This window comes from Lissotriton helveticus, chromosome 4_1 (assembly GCF_964261635.1).
Source record: "Lissotriton helveticus chromosome 4_1, aLisHel1.1, whole genome shotgun sequence".
NCBI lineage: Eukaryota > Metazoa > Chordata > Amphibia > Caudata > Salamandridae > Lissotriton > Lissotriton helveticus.
This window is the reverse complement of record NC_136063.1, coordinates 695030755-695053417: the sequence shown is the minus strand read 5'-3', so window position 1 is coordinate 695053417 and position 22663 is coordinate 695030755.

The following is a 22663-nucleotide window of genomic DNA, read 5'->3' as shown; positions in this document are numbered from 1 at the left end:
AGCAAAGTCACTGAGGAGCAACTCAACTTCACCCTCAACCTCAACACCCTCACCGCTGCAACCAACACCAACCGGGCAGCCAGAGAATTCCACACTTGGGTCTACAACTGCACAGACAAGCTTGCCCCGCTACTTAACCCGAGAAACAGCGCCCTAGAAAAGCCGCCTGGTTCACCACCGACCTCCAAGAAGCCCGTCACATCTGCAGACACCTGGAGAAGAACTGGAGAAACAGCAAGACACCGGAAAACTATCCCACCTACAAGAATGCCATGACGGACTACCACCAATGCATCAAACCACCAAAAGAACTTTCTTCCACAACAAAATCCTCATCCACTCCATCAACTCCAGGGAACTCTTCAGCATCATCCAAGATTTCACTAAGCCCGCAGCGAAGCCACAGACATCGCCCCCTCCCAGGACCTCTGCGACCTGAACCTGAAGATCAAAAACCTCTACGACAACTTCAGCAACCTCACTCCTGACTCCGCAGCCACCCCACCCTCTGGCAATGCCAGCCAGCCCCCCATCTCCTCCTGGACCCCGGTAACGACCAAAGAGACTGCATCAACCATGAAAAGCATCCACTCAGGGGCTCCCACTGACCCCTGACCACCACTCATCTACCACAGAGCCCCCATCGCACCCGAACTACAATGCACCATCCACACCACATTCAAATCGGCACCTTCCCCGATTGGAAATGAGCAGAAGTCAGGCCCCTGCTCAAGAAGCCCTCAGCAGACCCTATGGACCTCAAGAACTACCAACCCATCTTGCTCCTCTCCTTCACAGTGAAAGTCACTGACAAAACCGTCAATGCAGAACTACCAAGGTTCATCAAACACAATGCCGTCCTCGACCCTTCTCAATCCGTATTCCGCTTAAACCACAGCACCACAACCGCCCTACTTGCCGCCACAGACAACATCCGCACCCTCCTCGACCAAGGCCACATCGCAGCCCTGATTCCACTCGGTCTGTCATCAGCATTCAACACCGTCTCACACCACACACTTCAGCCAGACTACACGACACGGGCATACAAAGAACCTCCCTCAACTGGATCTGATTGTTCCTCAACGGCAGAAGCCAAAAGGTCAGACTTACACCCTTCCTCTCCAAACCCACGCAAATCAACTGCGGAGTCCCACAAGGATTATCGCTCAGCCCAACCCTCTTTAACATCTACATGAACCCCTTGCCACCATTGTCCGACAGAATGGCCTCAGCATAGTATCCTACTCCGATGACACCCAGCTCATCCTCTCCCTCAAGAAGGACCACACCACCACCAGACTCAACTTCCAGAAAGGAATGCAAGATGTTGCAGCCTGGATGAGCAACAGCTGCCTAAAGCTTAACTCGACGAAGATTGGAGTCCTTGTTCTCAGAACCACCCCTTCGGCATGGAACAACACCTGGCGGCTCACTGCCCTTGGCAGCCCCCGACCCCCACAGGCAACGCCAGAAACCTCGGCATCATACTCAACTCCTCCCCATCCATGAACCAACAGGTCAACGCCGTCGCCTCCACCTGCTTCAACACCTTCTGCATCCTCCGCAAGACTTTCAAATGGATCCCCCCGAGTCAAGGAAGACAGTCAGCCACGCACTCATCACCAGAAAGCTGGACTCCGGAAATGCCTTCTACGCCGGCATAAACAAGTCCCTACTCCGCATACTCCAGACAATACAGAACACTGCTGCCAGACTCATCCTCGGCATCCCTCGACATAAGCCCATCAGCCAACATCTACAAAAGCTCCACTGGCTCCCCATCGAGAAGAGAATCACTATCAAGATACTCACCCACGCCTACAAATGACTACACCGGACCTCAATTCACCCTTCACATACCCTATGACACCTCATCCACAGAGCCAGAGCAGGGGGAAGATCCTTCTCCTACATCGCGGCCAAGATCAGAAAGGAGCTCCCAATCGACATCCGGCACGCCCCCTCCCTGAACGCCTTCAGGAAGGCTCTCAAGAACTGACTCTTCGGCTGAACGGAACTGCTGACACCCCCCCCCCACCGCATCGAGACCTTCACGGGTGAGTAGCGTGCGTACAATTTCCTGATTGATTGAGGCTGCTTTCTATTATAAATAATGAGCATCCCCATAGAAGAGTAGAGGAGGCACTTCAGCTGACTCTGAGGAACCCTGCATGCTGAGATTTCACCACGCAGTGGTCTTACATCTCTGTGAGGGGGTGTCAAGTTTGTGACCAAGACGTGATCTTACATTCTCTCCCACGAGGTAATGGGTTTGGATCGTCCCTTGGGGATTCTTGGTTTTACACCCACACACCCTCTGAGTACACATTTGAGTAGGGTTTTGCACAGTAAGAGTACGCCAGATTACTGCTTTGTTTAAATCCCTGCGTATTACACTGTTTTGGCAACATGGTAGAACTGGCTCTACTATTTACACTCTTGGTGTATTGTAGTAATTTTCATCTGCTTCTGTCTACTGTTTATCGCAGCAAATGTATTCTACATATGAATAAAATTGGTTCAATAACTATATTGAAAACGTCCCACTGTGTATTCTGTAAATTTCTTTCAGCACAAGTAAGCACAAGTGACTGAGCGAACAGTCCTGATCTGTTTCCACGATCTCTGAGCAGTCAGGATTGTCATGTTCAGTGGTTGCCAGAAACTATTCGCTCCCTGGTAAGGTTAAGGGGCCTACGGTGGCACTGTGAGTTGGCTGGTGTGTAGGCCAACCTATCTTGCGGTGGTTCCCGGCATCAACCTAGGCTCCTCGGCCAAATTTTATGTTGTCCAACAAACTCACAGATCCTACAGATTGGAAGTAACTACACAATGACAGAACGTCGTATTTACTATTCCAGAAATTGAAAATATTTCAAAGTTTAGATTCTTCCATGAGTCAATAAGCATAATTTATTAACACCCTAAAACCCTTGCAGTGAATTAAGAAAATAATATTAAATTGAAGAGGCAGGTCGCAAATAGTGGGTGCAACTTGTATACTGTTTTTTTGCGACTTGTTGCAGGGGGTCACAGAATGAGCAGCCTAATTAATTTGAATTAAGTAGGTCTCTGTTTGTGACCTAAAGTGATTGCTTTCCAATGCAGGGATAGTGGACTGAAAGGGACTACACATTTCAATTCCTATATTCACATTACCAAACTGGATTTTTCTCCTTTTTTTTCAAAGTAGCTCATGTTCCTTCTAGGGACAATTGCTGCTATAAAAAGGTCAATTTTGGGAAGATATTAATGAAAACAGGCAGTCCCTTAAGAAGCTGCCTGACATCATTTCTAAAGAGGAAGTTTCCCATTTGTGATTTAGTTAACACATCATTTGAGGTTTTGTTAACTTTCGATGGTTTACGATCGCAATTCCAATAATCTATCATTGATACGTACCCTTCTGATTCACAATAGAGATTCACAATCAGTTTCAAAACCCCTTTTGTAAGTCATAAAATCCTTTCTGACTGGTAAAACGATGTAATAGATTGACAAACACCATTTTATAATCGTAAAACCTGTGATTTTAAGAATCACAATGAGTCAACCAAATGGTTTCGTACATCAGCCCCCTGGTTTATCACAGTTTATTTTTATAGTTGACGTTTCCACATGCCATGCATTTGTCAAGCGGACAGAGAAAACAAGGTTATTCAGGAGCAGAATAATGTTTTTAAGCCTTGCATTCTTAGCTCACATTTCCTTTCAGAATGCAATACACGTTTTATATTGAACAGATTTATATGAAAAAAATATGGAAATGCACCTGAACATACTGCTCCATCTGTCTGTCTGAAGTTGACACCCAAGAGTTTTCCTTGCGAATTGTTTATGCAGAGAGATACAGTTCACAAAGGAGCACCAACGCCCAAATATCCAGTAGAAATAACTTTAAATTGTTTAATGAAATGAAAGTGATCAAGAAATGTCCTTTATAATGAGCATAGTTGTGTGCAAATTTGTGGATACCCCATGGTGCAAAGGCTTTTCAATTGTGCCAATTGGACCCCATAGAAATTATCTGAAAACTCAAAAATTACTAATTTTATTTCCCATAAATAAGAACTCAGTTGTTGCATACGAAATCAAGATGTTATTGGTTGCTGTACATTTAGCAAGGGTATTCAGAAGACTTTGGAGTCTACTCTGTATGGTGAAAAATGACTGATTCTTAGCTGAGTGGCGATTGATGGCATATTGGATTAGAGAGCTGCAAACATTTTTTAGAAATGTATTTTTATTACTTACCTAACACTGCAGGTTGATATACTGCAGCATGACCTACATGTTCTACAGCATGTCCTCCGGCTATGAAGCCTGGAGCCAACAATCTCATCCTATGAAGCCGCTGTTCTCATGCTGTTAGGCAGCATGAGTGAAGCGTCTTGGTTTGGCTGGAGCGGGCTGGCTAGGCGCTCCAAAAGGCACTATAGGCCTAGGCCTGCTATCCAACCCACCTGTCCAAGAGAGTTGGAGAGGTTTGAATTGCCTATATCGGTTTGGCCTTAGCTAGGTGGCCGGCCAAATCAACATGCGCACTTCAAACTTAAGTGGCTATTCCTCACTGCTGCCAATCATTGGCAGCAGTAACACACTGGCCTAGTCCTGCCCTCACAATCCATTTGCTGCAAAAAGTAAAAAATAAAATATAATAAAATCATTTTATTACCATTTTATATTTCACGCTTTCTGAGCAGCAGTGTGGGGGAAGGGCGACGCTCCTCCACCCCCATGGAGGAACTGCTTATATCTTAGGCATTCAAATTAACCACCATTAACATCTTTCTACCACAGGAATAAATTCTAGAACTTTGGATCACATAGTTTTTGGAAGTCTAATGTGAGCGAGACTTACAAAGTCTTATCGTAAGGTCTGCTGAAATGGCTTCAAATTCTATGCGCCATTGTCCCACTTTTAAAAATAAGAGCCACTCTGCTGGGTGTTTGTGATCATGTGTGCTCACACATGGGCACCCTGTGTGGGTTTAGCAAATTGCACTACTGTCTAACGGTCTGATATCTGTACACCGGTAGCCTGTCGCAGATGGGACTTTTACTAAATTTATTATGCCGGTACCTGCCTTATAATCTAATTCAGCATCTAAAAAGAAATATCCTAATTTCTTTTTGACTTTAGAGTAAGTCAGTAGTGCTGTGCTGTGAGTCTGTAGTGTATCACTCTTAGCCTTAGTTGTCAGTGATATCTGGAAGGGCACGTTAGCACAGTACCTTTACCTAGGCATGCAATGTTTGGAGAAGAAGAGGTCAGGCTTTGGTGAGTATGGAAGACAGGGACATGGAAGCTAGGCTAGTTCTCAGTTCTGGGTTGTTGGCGGGACATCTGGGGCCTTCTATGCTAGTGACTGTATAGTACTAGTCTGCTCTATGTCCAAAAGTGGGTTGAGGCTCTCCATCTCAGCAGCACCTCCATGGTGTTTGTATCAGATCCTCTGCTCACCTCTGCAATCATCCTGCTGAACCAGTGTCTGTCTCACTCCATTCCGAAAGTCCCAGCTTTTTTCTTTAGCCATTCAGCTCCCAGCCTGATTTCTGGTAAGACTGGGGTTAGTCACAGTATCCTCTTGCCGAGCTAGAAGTGAGCAATAAACAACCCTAGTGTGATATATTCAATGGTTTTTTATTTATTTTTTAAGTCTTATAGGGCCGAAAATTGGTAAATTAGCCGTTACTGACCGGTATTTAGGCATTTGAGATGTAGGAGGCCGAAAATAATGATTCGGTAATTATGAATCGGTAAATACCGATTCATCATTACCGAATTCCAAATTACCAAATTGGTATTTACCAAATACTTATTTACCGATTCGGTAAATAAGAAACGGTAAAAAAGAGAAAAGAGATGTAGGTAAAATCGGAAATACAGAATTTCATGAAATTTGGTATTTAAGAGTCGGTAATTACCATGGATTGAAAGCAGGTGGTAACCAGGTGCAGGCCATAAAACAGGCCCCAAAATGCAACACTGTGATCAGAATGGCGTCTTTTTATGTGATAGCAAGGCGGCTACGGCTACAGGCAGCAGGAGTGAGGATCTGGAGACGGGAGGAGCAAGTCTACAGACAGCAGATCACACTCTTCCAACTTACTGTGAAAGAGATCCATGAAAGGTACAGGCTACACCCCCACACCATCCTGGACTTAATAAGGTACCTGCTCCCACTCCGGGAGCACCCAACACTAAGGTTGCATGCCATACCACCACATGTGCAGGTGCTCTGTAGCCTACACCTACTTGCATCTGGCAGTTACCAGGGGGTGATAGCTGTGGTAGGTGGGTTGTCACAGAGCTGCCTGTCCTGTTTCTTCAGGAAGTTCCTGGAGGCCGTGATGCAGAGAATGCATCATTACATCAGCTTCCCTGACACACATGAGGAACTGCTGAAGACTAAGACAGACTTTTACCAAATGGCACAGTTGCCACATGTCATCGGCTGTATTGATGGCACACACATCCCAATCTGCCCACCTGCAGCCACTGAGTACATCTACAGGAACAGAAAGTCAACCCACTCTATAAATGTGCAGGTAATCTGTGATGCTGAGAACATAATCACAGACATCGTGGCCAAATTCCCTGGAAGCACCCACGATTCCTACATCTTCCAGAACAGTGGGATCTATACACGCCTGGCAGCGGGGGAAGTTGGAGAAGCATACCTGCTAGGTAAAACACTGTGACACACCCTGACAGATACTGCAGACGTAGGTGTTGTGCATGTGATTAATAGCACTCTCTTTTCCACATAGGTGATAGCGCATATGCCGTCCACTCATTCATCCTCACTCCCTACCTGAACCCATCAACCCTGAGTGAGAGACGATACAACGTGGCACACACATCTACACGCAACGTTGTGGAGCACACCTTTGGGCTGTTAAAAAGCAGGTTCCGCTGCCTCCACAAAACGGAGGCGCACGTCAGTACTCACCCCTCATCTGCCGTAAAATCATTGCAACTTGCGCAATGCTGCACAATCTTGCCACTAGGAAAGGAACAGCAGTAGAATAAACAGATATTGAGGATGATGATGATGAATTTTCACATCCTGAGCCCAACACAGCAGGAGTGGCGCCAGCAACAGAAGGGAGACAAAGACGGGCAGAGATCACATGCAACTATTTCTAAGTAAGTAAGGAGACACAGCCAGTTGTTGTATGTACACAACATAGTTTTAATATCTTGGCGCTACGCCACTACACAAAGGCCCAAATGTGCCAGTCCTATTGTTGCTATCCATTAGGGAGGTCCTGGGTTACTTCACTCATTCCATCTCAGGGAGTGTGGGCAGCATCAGTGTTTGCGGGCATGCCCACCGGTGCTGCATGCCATTGGCTGGCTGTCCTCACTGGCTGTGCGGGCAGTGGCAGCCCCATGCCGCCTGCTGCTCCTCCGGGTGTCAGTAACAGGAGGGGTCATGCTGCTCCTACTGGTGGTCTCCTCGCTCTCCCCCACATCCAGAGCACCAGTATTTGCCGACTGAGCAGTCAGCAGCACCTCAACTGCACTTGTCACCCTCACAAGGCCCCTGGAGACTTCACTGCTGCAGTGTGCCAGTCCCTCCTGCATGTTGACGCTGCGCCTGCAGAGCAGGGAAGTGGCAGTGACTACGCGGTTCACTACCCTTGTGTGTTGTTCAGACCTCTGCCTCTCCCTGCGCCTTGTTGCCCTGTCCTCATCCAGCTTGCTGCAAAGCAGCAGCACTGACTGGGACATGTCCCGCATGCCCGCAGCCATCTCTCTCATTCCCTCCGCTATTGAGCTGATGCCCTTATCAATGTTTTTTATATTCTCATTTAGGTGCTTCATTGGTCGTTGGACCGACAGGATGTCCTTCCCCTGCATGCGCTGCACCTTACCATACTAGCCTCCGGGCCGCAGAAGACACCAAGACCCTTGCCATGTTGGTTTGGACTGCTGTCATTGGCCCTGCGACATCTGGCACCTGTGTGGGCCCCCTCGGTGGTGGACTGGTGATGTGCATTGCTGTCCTCAACTGCCACGGTTGATGTGTCACCCCCCAACATGTCATCTGCAGAAGACTCCATTTTTCGGAGTGTGCCCACAACATGCCTCTTGGTTCTTTGCACTGCAGGTGTTGTTGCAGCCGGTGAAGCTACCAGTCGAGGTGAGGACAGGAGTAGTGCTGAGGCCAGAAGCTGTGTGGAGGCCGGCAGCTGTGGTGACGCTGGCAGGTGTGGGGAGGCCAGCAGCTGTGGTGACGCTGGCAGGTGTGGGAGGCCAACAGCTGTGGTGACACTGGCAGGTGTGGCGAGGCTAGCAGTGTTGGTGATGCCGCTGTTGCTTGTGTGGTTTGCCCTGCACTGGTACTCGCCTCCTGTGTGCCTTCCCTCCGGGGTGCATTACCTTCCTTGTCCTTGGGATTCCTGTGAGATATCTCGCCTGTGGACAGAAAATTGTACATTAGCTCAGTGGTCCTGCAGCCCTGCTTATACAATTACATTTTCATCTCTGAAACACTGTCGCTATTGCCTCAGCTTGCTCATCACTGATGTGTGTCACATGCCTTGTTGTTTGGTGTGTTGTCTGACATGGTAGGTGTTTCACTGACTACATCTCCCATAATGCATTACTGGTGTATACTAAAACCTGTACTGGAGTGGGGTTCACACTACCACAATGAGAAAGGGAAAAGGGAAGGGGAAGGGGTGGGCGTGATTGCTGTGCATGCCTCTTACCTTTTTTGGTGGCAGCTCGGGCTGAACTGTCTACATCCCAATCCCACAGACGCTGTCTGGCTCTATGGTGGACTCCACCAGCTCCTCAAGCTCAGTCAGGGCAGGGGCCCTGTTTTTCTCTCCTCCTGTGTACCTCTCTTGTTTCTGGAGCTCTGCCATTTTCCGCTTTGTCACGCTCCAGAGGTCATACCACCTCTTCTTGAGGTTGTTGATGTCCTGTGGGGTCACTCCAATGACATTCACCTTTGTTTGTATAGCCAACCATATCTTCCTTTTGGCAGATTCTGCCACCTGCAGGGACTGCTTGCCAAACAACTTGTGGTGTTCCTTAACTACCTCCTCCACAAGGACCTGCAGCTCCATGGTGCTGAATTTCACCTTCCTCTTTCTCTCTGCTCCTTCCCTTTCAGTGTCCTTGCTTCTCATCGTGCTTTTTTCCTGGAGTAAGTACCCCAGTGTCTCAAGGGCTCTGCTCTGCTCTCCCAGCCTCTCCAGCAGCTTCAGATTGAGTGCACCTGCATGGGTGGGGCCACTACCTGGTTGGGAGGTGGGGTGTTGCACCGGATTGGCTGATTCCTTGATTGTTTCTTTTTTTGAATTGCTGATTCGGTATTTACTGAATCGGATTTTACCGATTAGGTTTTTACCGATCGGTGTTGGGGATTCGGTATTTCTTTACCGAAATGTACCGATTCGTTAAATATTACCGATTTTTTACCTACATCCCAAATACCGAATTCTTATTACCGATTCGGTAAAATTCGGTAATAATCGGTATTTAAGATTCGATATTTGGGATTTCCCTACATATGGCCCATAGTGTTCTTTGTATGTCTTTCTCAAATATATCTGAGCAGTGGTTCTGAGAAGATACTAGGCTGCTGTTGGCTCCATTATGAACTGAATGATTGACATAGTGTCGATTCATACAATATTGAAACAAAAAATATCGAGAAAAAAATGTTGTTAGCAAATATATAGCCTTCCTATACTTAACTAATAAGACCACAAATATTGACAACACAAATATCGTTAAAAATAATGATTTTTACTTATGTCAAAAACACAAATATCAGAAACAAAAATATTGTTACCTTTAAATAAACATACAATAAACATATAATATATCAACAATATTGATTCACATATTATCAACTACTACAATATTGCCAAAATAATTACCATATTGTTAATAAATATTTAAAGGAACACTTTTTATGTAAAACAATTATTTAAAAAAATATAAGTATGCAAATGTTTAAAGTAAAAAAAAAACATATATTACGTCACCCAAATATTTACAATTCACCCTAACCAATTATCTGATAAAATCAAATTATAAACAGAATTAACCAATAAAATCAGACAAACAATTGAATCCACAATATAAAAAGCACGCTAGTTTTACCAACTAAATACTTCTAAAGTGGCAAACATTTCAAGACGAGGAAACTCTGCTGGCTTCTCTAACCAGATCCTTAAAGAAGAAATATACACATCTCGACAATTACCTAACTAAGTATGTAACTAAAGCTAACTCGTAAATAAACTTTAACATGTAAAATACAAATCATGAACAAAATAATTTTCAACTTCTATCTCTTTACATGTGATATCTAAAAGAAAACATTATGATTTTGAAAACTGATAACACTGCCAGAAAATAACACCTATCATGAACCAGCAAAAAGATCTAACAAAATAAGCGAGTAAAAATAAACCTAATAATCTCAGCCTCTACAAACTACCAACAAATAAACATGTAAAATGAAACTGACACTTTTTTCTTCCCAACAGAAATGGAAGTTTGGTCTCACCCCTGAGGCAGAAAGCCGGGGGCTTAGTTCGCTAGCATTTTAAAGGAGTGCATTTAATAATTGTTTTGGCCGCATTTGATTTGTTTTATGTGGATTTTTTAAACTAATGGAAAGCCTCACCTTTTGATCACGCCGCAACTCAACCGTGCTCCCAGAGCTGCAGATTACATGCTGACGCTGTGGGAGAGAGTTTAGTTCAGCCACCATATTAGGGGGAGGAAAGGGTAGCGGTCCAGCTGCTGGCCGCCTCCCACCCTCCTCTACACTGGATATAAGGATGATGTCATCTCGCCCACGCAGCGGGAGCGCCGAAGGCGCGCCAAAGGCAAGCCCGTCTGCGCTTTCCGTGCCGAGACCGGGCACAGGGCCACGACCCCTGGTCCAGGCAATATGACGACCAAGATGACTTATTCTCACCTCGACCTCATCCAGCTGAGGTCTGCCTACTGTGGCACCTGCCCTCAGTATGAGCCGGAGATCTTTGTGCGCACCAGAATCCTTAGATGTCCCAGCTGCAAATCTGTCCTACCCCTCATTAATAGCAAAGCTAGTGTCTTACAACGCACGAACAACAAAACCAAGAAAATTATAGTGACACTTATTAATGCCCGTTCCTTGGGCAGGCATAGGCAGGATATAGTAGATCTAATCCAATATTGGAATATAGATATACTATTCATTACAGAGACCTGGGTGAACGACGCGTCTGATCCAGATTTAGTGGTCGCAGTTCCGCAGGGATATAAGATACACCGACTGGACAGACAAGGAAAGAAAGGAGGCGGTTTGGCAATAATCACCCAAAATAGCTTCTCGGTAAGAATTTTCCCTATACCTTCTACCGCATGCAAAACTCTCCAATTTGCTATCATGTTGACCCCCTATAATTTAAAAGGAGCACTTATATACAGACCACCTGGCCCCCGCTCTGAATTTTTATCCAATCTTAATTCATTGCTTGAATCCCTGGCAACAGAAGACTCCTTCATGGTCCTGGGTGATCTGAATTTTCATCTAGAAAAAACGGATGATACTGAAACTCAAGCCCTAAGGCTGACCTGGAAACTCAAGGGCTCGTTCAATTAATAAAAGCGCCCACACATGAAGCCGGACATACCCTGGATGTTATTTTTTCGAACATAAAAGAGATAACTATACAAGACATCCTTCCCCTTACATGGTCTGATCATGCTGCTATCTTTGGCACCATTTTGATCACAGACGTTCCCATTCCTAGACAGACACCCTTAAGTCAAGAGCCTTTCAAAGTTTGGAAGGATATAGATAACGTAGTATTAAGAACGCTATTGGCCAGAACCCGCCCAATTATCTCTGCAGACGCAAACATATCTGCAAAACAATTTTCAGTCTGGATAGGCAGTGCGATGGACCTATTGGTGCCATCCAAGACCATATCGAGAAACAGGACGTTGCCGTTAGCACCCTGGTTAACGGAACAGCTAAGAATACAAAAGCAAGTTTGCAGGAAACACGAACGACACTGGCGTAGGTCTTATGACCTGGACAGTAAACTGCGATTTAGGGAGACACTGGTCAGCTATAAAAAGATGATTACCGAGGCGAAAAAGAAGTTCTTCAGTGAACAAATTGATAATGTTAAGAACTCCAGTAAACAACTGTATGATGTTGTGAAACAATTGGCCGGGAAATCTCTAGATCTAGTTCCCGTGCCCTCTCAGGCCTTCTGTGACTCCTTAGCCAATTTCTTTTTTGACAAAGTACAAGACATCTACTCAGAGTTCTCAGCCAAGAATAAGTCTGCTATTTCCACAACTAACTTCACCCCCCCTGATTGCTCACTAATCCAATTCAAAGAAATGAAGGAGGAACAGATAACGGACATTATGAAACTCATAAAAACAGGGTCGGCGCTTGACCCTTGTCCGCCTAAAGTTTTTTCTCCTGTAATGGATTCTATAAGTGAAGTCATTACACAAATTTGTAATGCGATGTTTGTATCAGGGATTTATCTGGACATGTTGAAGAACACCCTTTTGCAACCACTTCTCAAAAAACCTTGTCTGGACAAAAATGTATTGAAGAACTATCGACCAATAGCCAGCCTGCCGTTCCTAGCTAAGGTGGTTGAGAGGGCAATGAACCGTCAACTTTCCGAATATATTGAAGAAAACAACTTGTTGGATGATTCACAGTTTGAGTTTCGCAAACTTCATGGTACAGAGACTGCCCTTATTAAAGCCGCTGATGATATTAGAATCATCAAAGACCAGGGGGGGACAACAGTGTTAATACTGCTGGACTTATCTGCGGCTTTCGACACGGTCAATCACTCTACTTTGATTGACCGTGTCGGAAATTTGGGCATCCATTCCAAAGCGAAGGACCTGCTTGCTTCCTTTCTGTCTTATAGGACACAGGCGGTAACGCTAGGACCATTTAAATCGGCTGATCTGGGGTTACCCTGTGGGGTCCCCCAAGGCTCATCCCGAAGTCCGACACTTTTTAATATCTATGTGTCGGACTTAGCAAGAGTAATTAAAACCTACCGGATGAGCCTTACCTCCTTCGCTGACGACACCCAGCTGGTGCTCGCCGTAAATAACGATGGAACAGAGGTAGCTGCACGCTTTCAAGAAGGCATGTTAGCGATCAAAGATTGGATGACCAATAACTGCCTCAGGCTTAATACTGAGAAGACGGAGGTGGTCATCTTTGGGAAAATTTCCCCGTCATGGTCGTCAGTCTGGTGGCCTCCGTCACTGGTAGCTTTACCAAGTCCCGTCCGAAAGGTCAGGAACTTGGGAGTCATTTTCGACGAAAAGCTCAATTTTGTCACCCATGCAAACCAAACAGTATCCTCTGCATTCCACAAACTTAGGCTTATAAGAAAAATAGTCCCGTTCCTTCCAGACAGTGCTGGAAAAACTGTGGTGAGCTCATTGGTGCTCTCCTCATTGGATTATTGTAACGGCCTATTTGCCAATGCCCAAGCTCGGGTGGTTGCCAAATTACAAACAATTCAGAATGCGGCGGCAAGATTGCTCTCTAGGACTCCTAAATTTAAACCAATCAGGAACTACCACTGGTTGACAATCAGAAATCGGATTACATTTAAAACTCTATGCCTGACTTTTAAAGCGTTTCACAAACAAGGGCCAGAGTTTCTTAGAGAGCAGCTCATTGCCTACCATCCAACCAGACAATTAAGATCTTTGACATGGCTTCAACTTGTGGTACCGCGTACTAGGACTGTCACTTGGGGTGACAGACGTTTCACGGTTACTGCAGCAAGACTTTGGAACTCTCTTCCATTAACGATCAGATCAAGTCAATCTCTGCTCCAATTCAGGAAAATGTTGAAGACATGGTTGTTTGACCAGTAACTTGTCTGCCCCTTACCACTCCTGACAGCTGTTCCATCTTCCTCCGCTGAGATATAAACTGAACTCATAGCGCCAAGACGCCCACGGGCATTAGTTGCGCTCTATAAATTGTAATAATAAATAAATAAATAAGTACTTGCTCCACAATACAACACCACCAATGGAAAAGCTGCCAAACAGTGTGAAATATCTAAAATAGGTAAGTACAAAAATAGAAGTAGCCGCATAATTTTATATGTAAATAACAGACATATAACATTTAAAAAAATGTCCCTACCTTCAGATACAATGACACAGCAAGCCAAATTTATAACATCCCAGAAAGGAAAGCAATTACTAAAGCCCTGATTACAAGTTTGTCGGTCCGATCACCCGGCCGCCACAATCCCGGTCCCTAGAAGCTGCTGTGATGGCGGTCTTCCGCCCACTCATATTGCAAGTCATGCTGCCTGAAATGCCGACAGCATTGACGGTGTGTTTCCCACCTGGGCCCTGGCGGACTGCAATGTTGTCGATTTGTACTCCCACGCCGTCAGGGCTGCGGCTTCCTGCTGAGGACATTATGACAACACAGTTGTACTGGCAGTCCACTAGCAACAATTCCCTGACGGTGCACTTGCAGCAAAGCATCACAACAATGCCCATTGGATGGATTCAATAACTACACAGCTTATGTCCTTTGGCCAAGTGGACACGCCTGCAAATCACACTATAAAACACACCCCATCCCAGACCATAATCCTTTTGCTTCTCAACCGCAGCCCGCAAGACAGGCACCACCGTATTTTGCATTTTGAGCTAAGGCAGCCCCTTTTTCATCTTCCCATTAAGCACTCTCCACAGCCTTTTATCTTTTTGCCTATTCATTAATATCCCTTGGGTTTTTTGTTCAGTTTTCATTCACTTTTTGTTATAGTCATAAATCGCCCCAAAATCCACATTTTACAGAGGCTGAATTGCCAGTCATGGTGGATGAAATCATTAGAGAGGAGCCACAACATTTTGGAGCCCAATTCCAGCATACTCCTTTCAGTAGGAAAATGGAATTGTGAAACAGGACAGTTGACAGGGTGAATGCTGTTGGTACCACCCAGCGCACATAGGGCAAAGAAGAGGTGGCATGACCTGTGCTTGAAGGTGTGTACCCTGGCCGCCAACCACCACCCCTAAGCCAAGAGGATTGGCAGAGGCCTTCCTAGAGGCCCATTACAACTCCTTCCCTGGGAAGAGAAAGTCTTGGCGTTACTACATACTAAGGGCATGACAGGAATACCTTGGGGAGTGGAGTCTGGTAAGTTATACTTCACTAATTCTCACTATAACTCAATGTTTTGTTGGCTCTCAGCTCAATTCTGATGTTGCTATTGTGTTGTATATCTAATTTCCTAACATGAAATTCTCAGAGTATCAGAGATGTTGGTTTGTCAGTGTTAATGTGTAATGTTGTTTAGAAGATCATATATATCAATCTCCATTACATGCCATATGTTGGAATGCTGTCTGTAAGTGTGTATTTAGTAAAATACCACCCCAGGACCCATGATATATGTAAAATTGTTAAGATATGGTCTATCCCAAAGGCATGTTGCCAACCGGTATGCTACACTAACCATTTGTCAAGTGTTAGTAAGTCGAGATAGAAATGACTACAACTACCATGAGGCCCCATGACTGCAACTCTAAACAAGATGCAATAGTCTTTTTTGCCTCTGTTCACTTGTCTGTCATGTTACTACTGATGTTCACTGTTCATGGACTTTGCAATGTACATACAATGCTCTACTCAGAGACATGTCTGACTACTTTGATTGATGGCGTCCTAGTCTCCTCAACTGAAACCATTGATGGCATGAGTGACACCATACAAAGTGTGCACCTCAAATATATGTAAGCCATGAAGGTAATTCAGCTGATTATAAGTGTCGGGTGACCCATTGACTGCACTGCTCACATGATGAATAATTCTAAATATGCAACCACATTGTGTGTTTGCCTATATTCTACACACCTAGGCCTTGGAATGGTCAAATATACGTTACTTCTACACTGCGTTGCTTGAAATGTTTTGTAGATGTCATGTTTACCCCTAAATCCAAAGCACATCTAATCAGCTGCTTAATTGTACTACATGTATTGTGTGGCCCCAAATGTATTATAACCAACTTCAGTACCATGCAAATAGATCACATAGTAATATATACTTTTTTGGGTTATCCCAGGTCTCTACTTACTGTGACACAAACAATGTGTATGCAGATGCCACACTTCCACCAACAACAATATTCTCTATTTCTCAACAGGTTGATCCGGCACAGCAGCTGGCCAGAGCTTGGCCACTGAACAGACTCCCACTCCACCCCAGGATCAAGCCCTCAGTGATGAAAGCAATCCTGGAGATGTGGACGACCTTTCTTAGCCCATCTGGTCGACCTGGTCAGATGGCAACACTGTTTCCACAACACCTCGCACCACAGCTGCAACAACGCAGCCTACACTTGCCTCCAAACCTGTGTACCTAGCACAGTCAGTAACATCTTGAGCCCCCAAGTCCTGGACTCTGAGGTGGCAAACACCAACCTAGTCACCGAGGAACCATACACCAGTGGGGGTAGGGTTTGCGGGAGGATAACTGAGGGCTTGCTGAGTAAGTTCCATGAGGTCACTGACACCCAGGTCACCATCACCCAAGTCTAGGGAGTTCATTATGATTCCCAAGGCATGATGGTCTAGGTACTTACAGAAATCCAGGAGATTAAGCAGCTGCAGAGAGACATATACCTGGAGGTGGGTGGCATCAACATCAACATGGCCTCCTTGTTTGGGGTGCTGCAGGACATCAACATCACCCTCTGCAGGGCTTTTCCACCTGCATTCACCACTTCCTGTGGTCCAATTACATCAAAGCCATCAATATCTGCGGAGGCCACAGGATTGGGAGGCCCTATCAGAGGTAGACATGTCTGCAGACACCACTGTCTCAGCAGCAGCAGATCCCCTCTCCCCTAAAAGAGCGGACACCCATCCAAAGATCCAGGAGATGGCAAGACACCCTCCACCAGCAGTTAAAAACCTTGCAACTAATTTCATCCAGTGTGTGCAAAACATTTACTTTGAGGGCTATTTCTGGACGCTTTTCCATGTTGGACTTTTCCATATGTTGGACTTTGGACTTCAGACGTTTTGTCATTTACAAGTATGATTGTATTCACCATGACTGACTTCTTCAATTTTCGTTTGGCCGTTTTGGTTTTGCATATTCCTTATTTTCTCCTTGGTCATTGCAATAAATGCGGAAGTCACACACACATTGCCTCTTGTCGTACCTCTCACATCTAGCTATGCATATATACTCCCAGGTGAACTTTACAATGCCGAAATAAGGTACGTGTGTAAGCATGGATATGAATCATGTGCACAATCTTTAGTTCAAGGTCACAACCATGTCACACCAACACATGCATAAAAGTGTCTGGCCTCATAACATATTTTTTACATTGTTCCAATCGGATCACTGACATAATATCGAGGGACATAATATCGACTATCAAAAATATCTGCGACAAAATATCGACAGACAGAATATCGACTTTGTATCTACAAACAGGTAAGTACAAAAATATCGAGTAAAAAATATCGTTTACAAAAATATAGTTTATAAAAATATCGCCTTTATTAAAAACTATATTAAATTAAATTAATATTAAAAATGAATTACTAAAATATACTTAAAAATACTTAAATTACCTTATAATAATTAAATAATTAATGAAAGTTATAAAAAAAGTTTTACAATCATATTTGTTAAAACATATATATATATATATAGTAACATAATATAATTAAATAATATCCAATATTATTACCGTAGGATAGCAGAAGTGTAAAAATTACTATTCCCACTCCAGAGAGTGCAACAGTAGGGAAAGCATTGGATAGCGTAGGGGTAAAAATTACTATTCCCACTCCAGTAAGTGCAACCGTAGGGAAAGCGTTGGATAGCGTAGGGCTAAAAATTACTATTCCCACTCCAGTGGGTGCAACAGTAGGGAAAGCGTTGGATAGCGTAGGGGTAATAATTACTATTCCAACTCCAAAGAGTGCAACAGTAGGGAGAGCGTTGGACAGCGTAGGGGTAAAAATTACTATTCCCACTCCAAAGAGTGCAACAGTAGGGAAAGCGTTGGATAGCATAGATGTAAAAATTACTATTCCCACTCCAAAGAGTGCAACAGTAGGGAAAACGTTGGATAGCCTCAGGGTAAAAATTACTATTCCCACTCCAGTGAGTGCAACAGTAGGGAAAGCGTTGGATAGCGTAGGGCTGAAAATTACTATTCCCACTCCAGTGAGTGCAGCAGTAGGGAAAGCGTTGGATAGCGTAGGGGTAAAAATTACTATTCCCACTCCAGTGTGTACAACAGTAGGGAAAGCATTGGATAGCGTAGGGGTAAAATTTACTATTCCCACTCCAGTGGGTGTAACAGTAGGGAAAGCGTTGGATAGCGTAGGAGTAAAAATTACTATTCCCACTCCAAAGAGTGCAACAGTAGGGAAAGCGTTGGATAGCGTAGAGGTAAATATTACTATTCCCACTCCAGTGGGTGCAACAGTAGGGAAAGCGTTGGATAGCGTAGGGGTTAAAATTACTATTCCCACTCCAGTGAGTGCAACAGTAGGGAAAGCGTTGGATAGCGTAGAGGTAAAAATTACTATTCCCACTCCAAAGAGGGCAACAGTAGGGAAAACGTTGGATAGCGTATGGGTAAAAATTATTATTCCCACTCCAAAGAGTGCAACAGTAGGGAGAGCGTTGGATAGCGTCGAGGTAAAAATTACTATTCCCACTCCAGTGGGTGCAACAGTAGGGAAAGCGTTGGATAGAGTAGGGGTAAAAATTACTATTCCCACTCCAGAGAGTGCAACAGTAGGGAAAGTAAATACTTCTTATATTATGTAAAAAAATATAAATTAATATCTATCAAAAATTCATTAAAAGTTATATAATATAATAATTAATCAATTAAAATTACAAATTACAATTAATTGTTACTATTAGTTAATTAATCAAATTATTTACAAATTAACAATTAATTAATTAACAATTAAAAATTAATTAACAATTAATTCAAATTAAATACAATTAAATAACTTGAATTATTTAATTAATTATGAATAAATTACTTCCCACCCTATTCCCCTATAAACTCACAACCCGCTACAGAAAATAAATTAATAAAATTAACATAATTAGCAATTAATCAATTAAATAAAATTAATTGGCAATTAAAATTTATTTAATTACCCATAAAAAAATTATTACCAATTAATTAAAAAAATACCAATAAATATTTTTACGTATTTAATTAATTATAAATAAATTACTTCCCCACCCATTTCCCCTATAAACTCACAACCCGCTACAGAAAATAAATTAGTAAAATTAACATAATTAGCAATTAATCAATTAATTAACATTAATTGCCAATTAAAATGTAATTAATTACCAAATATAAATTAATTAACAATTAATTAAAAATGAATACCAATATATAAATTTACATATTTAATTAATTATAATTAAATTACTTCCCACCCTATTCCCCTATAAACCCACAACCCACTACTGAATTAAATTACGCAAAAATTAAAAAAACTAAATTCATTAATTAAAATTAATTATAACATAAATACACACTTTTCACACATATAATAACATAACAAACACTATAAAAAATCTGATATTATTAAAAATTCGATAATTTTAATAACCTATATTATATACTTCGATATTTTAACTTTCTATATTTTTAACATTCGATATTACATTACTTACCTTTAAAACGATATTTTTGATGTCTATATTCTGTCCATTCGATATTTTGTCCAGCCTATATTTTGGACTCGATATTATGTCCATTCGATATTTTGTAGTCGATATTATGTCTGTCTACCGTTCCAATCATAGGCTGACATTATGTCAGAAACATAGCAAATTATACGTGATTCAAATAATCTGTCAGTGATCAGAACAAAAACAAAGGGGACATGTCAGACAATTTCCTATAGAATAGGCAGCATTAAAATAGGTTTATGCCATCAGTTAGAGCCATATCGCCTACCTCACAAAAAGAATGCCACACCATTTGAAATAACAAACAGACATAGGGCAGTTGAACCGTTTCTGGTCACAGGCTCAATCCAATATCGCTATACAAGCTGTCTTGGTACATGTTTTGTACACCCAAAGTTTGTGACAGACATTCCCAGGAACAATCCATGTCCCCTTCATAAGTCTGAACAGCATAATATACCTGCTAATGTCACAACTCTGACATGTCCAAATGAGGATGCAATCTAAAACACACCAAAACAAAGAAATTAGCTAGTAAACCATACATATGGCACAATTCACATAGACAACCTCTAGAGTACACAGTCTAACACAAAATTCAAAGCTAAAGAAAGCTACACTAACAAAGCAACAGCTTTCACTTGATTATGCCAGATCTTCATATTCCTTCTATATTCCATGGACATCCTCCTTACATCATCACAAGTTACTATGACATTCAAAGTCATGACATCTCACACAATGCTTACACTCATGAGAAGAAGTTTCAACAGCACCTTGATGCAACACAGCTCCTTCCTCTTCACCACTATCATCAGCATTTGAAATGTCAGATTCCTTACCCGGTGGCTCTTCGTGGTCTTCATTCTCAGCGATATAAGGGATGTTGAATCGCAGGACAATGTTGTGGAGCATGCAGCAGGTCACAGTGACTTGACACACCTTCCCGGGTGAGTACAGGAGGGCTTCCCCAGTCTTGTCAAGGCATCCAAATCTGGCCTTCAGGAGCCCAAAAGTCCGCTCCAATAGCCGATGTGTTCTTGCATGGGCCTCATTAAAGTGCCAAAAAACCATGGCCGATTGGGATACGCTGAGGGGTATATTTACTAGCCCTATTGCCACAGGAATGTCACTTTTTAGGACATTCCTGTGGCGAAAGGGGCTTCAACTTATTTACAAGGCAGTGTTAGGCCACTTCATGTGGCTTAATGCTGCCTTGTAAATAAGGCCCCCTTTCACGCTATGCTTAGCATGAAATGGGAGGGCAATAGGTGACACTGTGGGCGTTCCACCGCAACACCCATGGATTCTGATGCTGCCCCCTATTTACAAGGGAAGTGTAAATAGGAGGCAGTGCAGGAATTAAAGTTTTTGCTGTTTTCATGTTTCATTGTGCAGCACACATGAAAACAGCAAAAGGCCAATGATTGTTTATGTACAGGAAGGTCTCCCTTCCTGCACACAAACAATCTTCCCCTGAATGTAGACACACTTGCGCTATGATGCAAGGGTGCCTGCGTTGGCTCTAGGCTGCTAAGTGTAGCACCATCGCAGGGGGGAAAGCAGGGCTGCACCATATTCATGTAAATATGGTGCAGCCCTGTGTTTCTGAAGTGGTGGAGTGAGGCAGTAAGCCAGGATGGCTAACGCTTCACTACGCCTCTTCCCTTGTACGTATGCCCCTGAGTCTCTTAGATGGAAGAAGACAGAAGTGCGGCAGTGAGTTACACACTGTCTGATTATACTACCTGACATTACCCATACAAGGTTAGGACAGATCAAACATAACAAGCCAGGCCCTCCCTGATAGTAGTCGTTACATCAGCTGGGGTATGGTGCTGTTCCGCTGTATGAAGAAATCATGTGCCGATTCTGGGAATAAGGCACAGATGTTTGAGATGTACAAATCCAGTAAGTAGACAACTTGCATATTGAAAGAATGGAAGTGCTTTCTGTTACAGTACACTTGTTAGCTGGCTTGCGGTGGTACTAAGGCAGTACGGGTGCTATGAATGGATCTCACCACAGGTGAGTTGCTACTAAATCTATAGAAGTCCCACTTCACAGACTCTAAATTCTCACGTCTAAGGCACTGGATGTAGCTTTCAATGTGTCTCATCATTGCTTAAAGGACGTCTTGTGGTACACCACTGAACATTGGTGGTGACTTAACACCAGAAATAGCCACAGTGAATTGAAAGGAGCTTGTGGCCAGAAAATGCAAGACTGACATAAGTGTCTCAATTGGTGTGAGAGATGTAGGATAATTTATTTGAGGAAGGAGGTCAAGCTCAACTGATGACCTTAATCCTGTTTTATTTATTATGCCTCTTCAAATGACATTTCTTTATCACATTTCTTTCTTCCAAGGTCTGAAGGCCTGGAAATGGGCGGTACACTGGAGGCTTTCATCTCCTCCCTCTGCCAGCATACCTATGTGACAAGTGAACATACATTTGTACTTTGGTAACAGTGTCTAAAGTAATATTTATGAAGAGTAACCCAAAACTCATGTGACATAACATAACTGCTTCATAAAGTATTACACATAATTCAGCCACCAATAATCCCCAATGTGGCCTTTAACTGAACTGTGCACATCCTCAATTCCAAAATGTATGCAATGTACAGTGCACGCACACATTTTACATAGATTTACAGTAATGCAACAAACAGATGAGTTTTTTTACTGGACATTACATGGGAAGGGAGTTTTTCAAATATAAACTCATTTGTTGTGCTGGTAACGCACATCACAGTCACCAATACTGTAGTTCAAACCACTAAAATGGCGATGCCTGACCTCGCATCTGGGACATTTAAAACCGCTGCCGGAGTCAACCACGCGGGTGCATCCACCGCAGACACAGCCATGGGCTAATGTTGGTAATTGTGACTGTCGT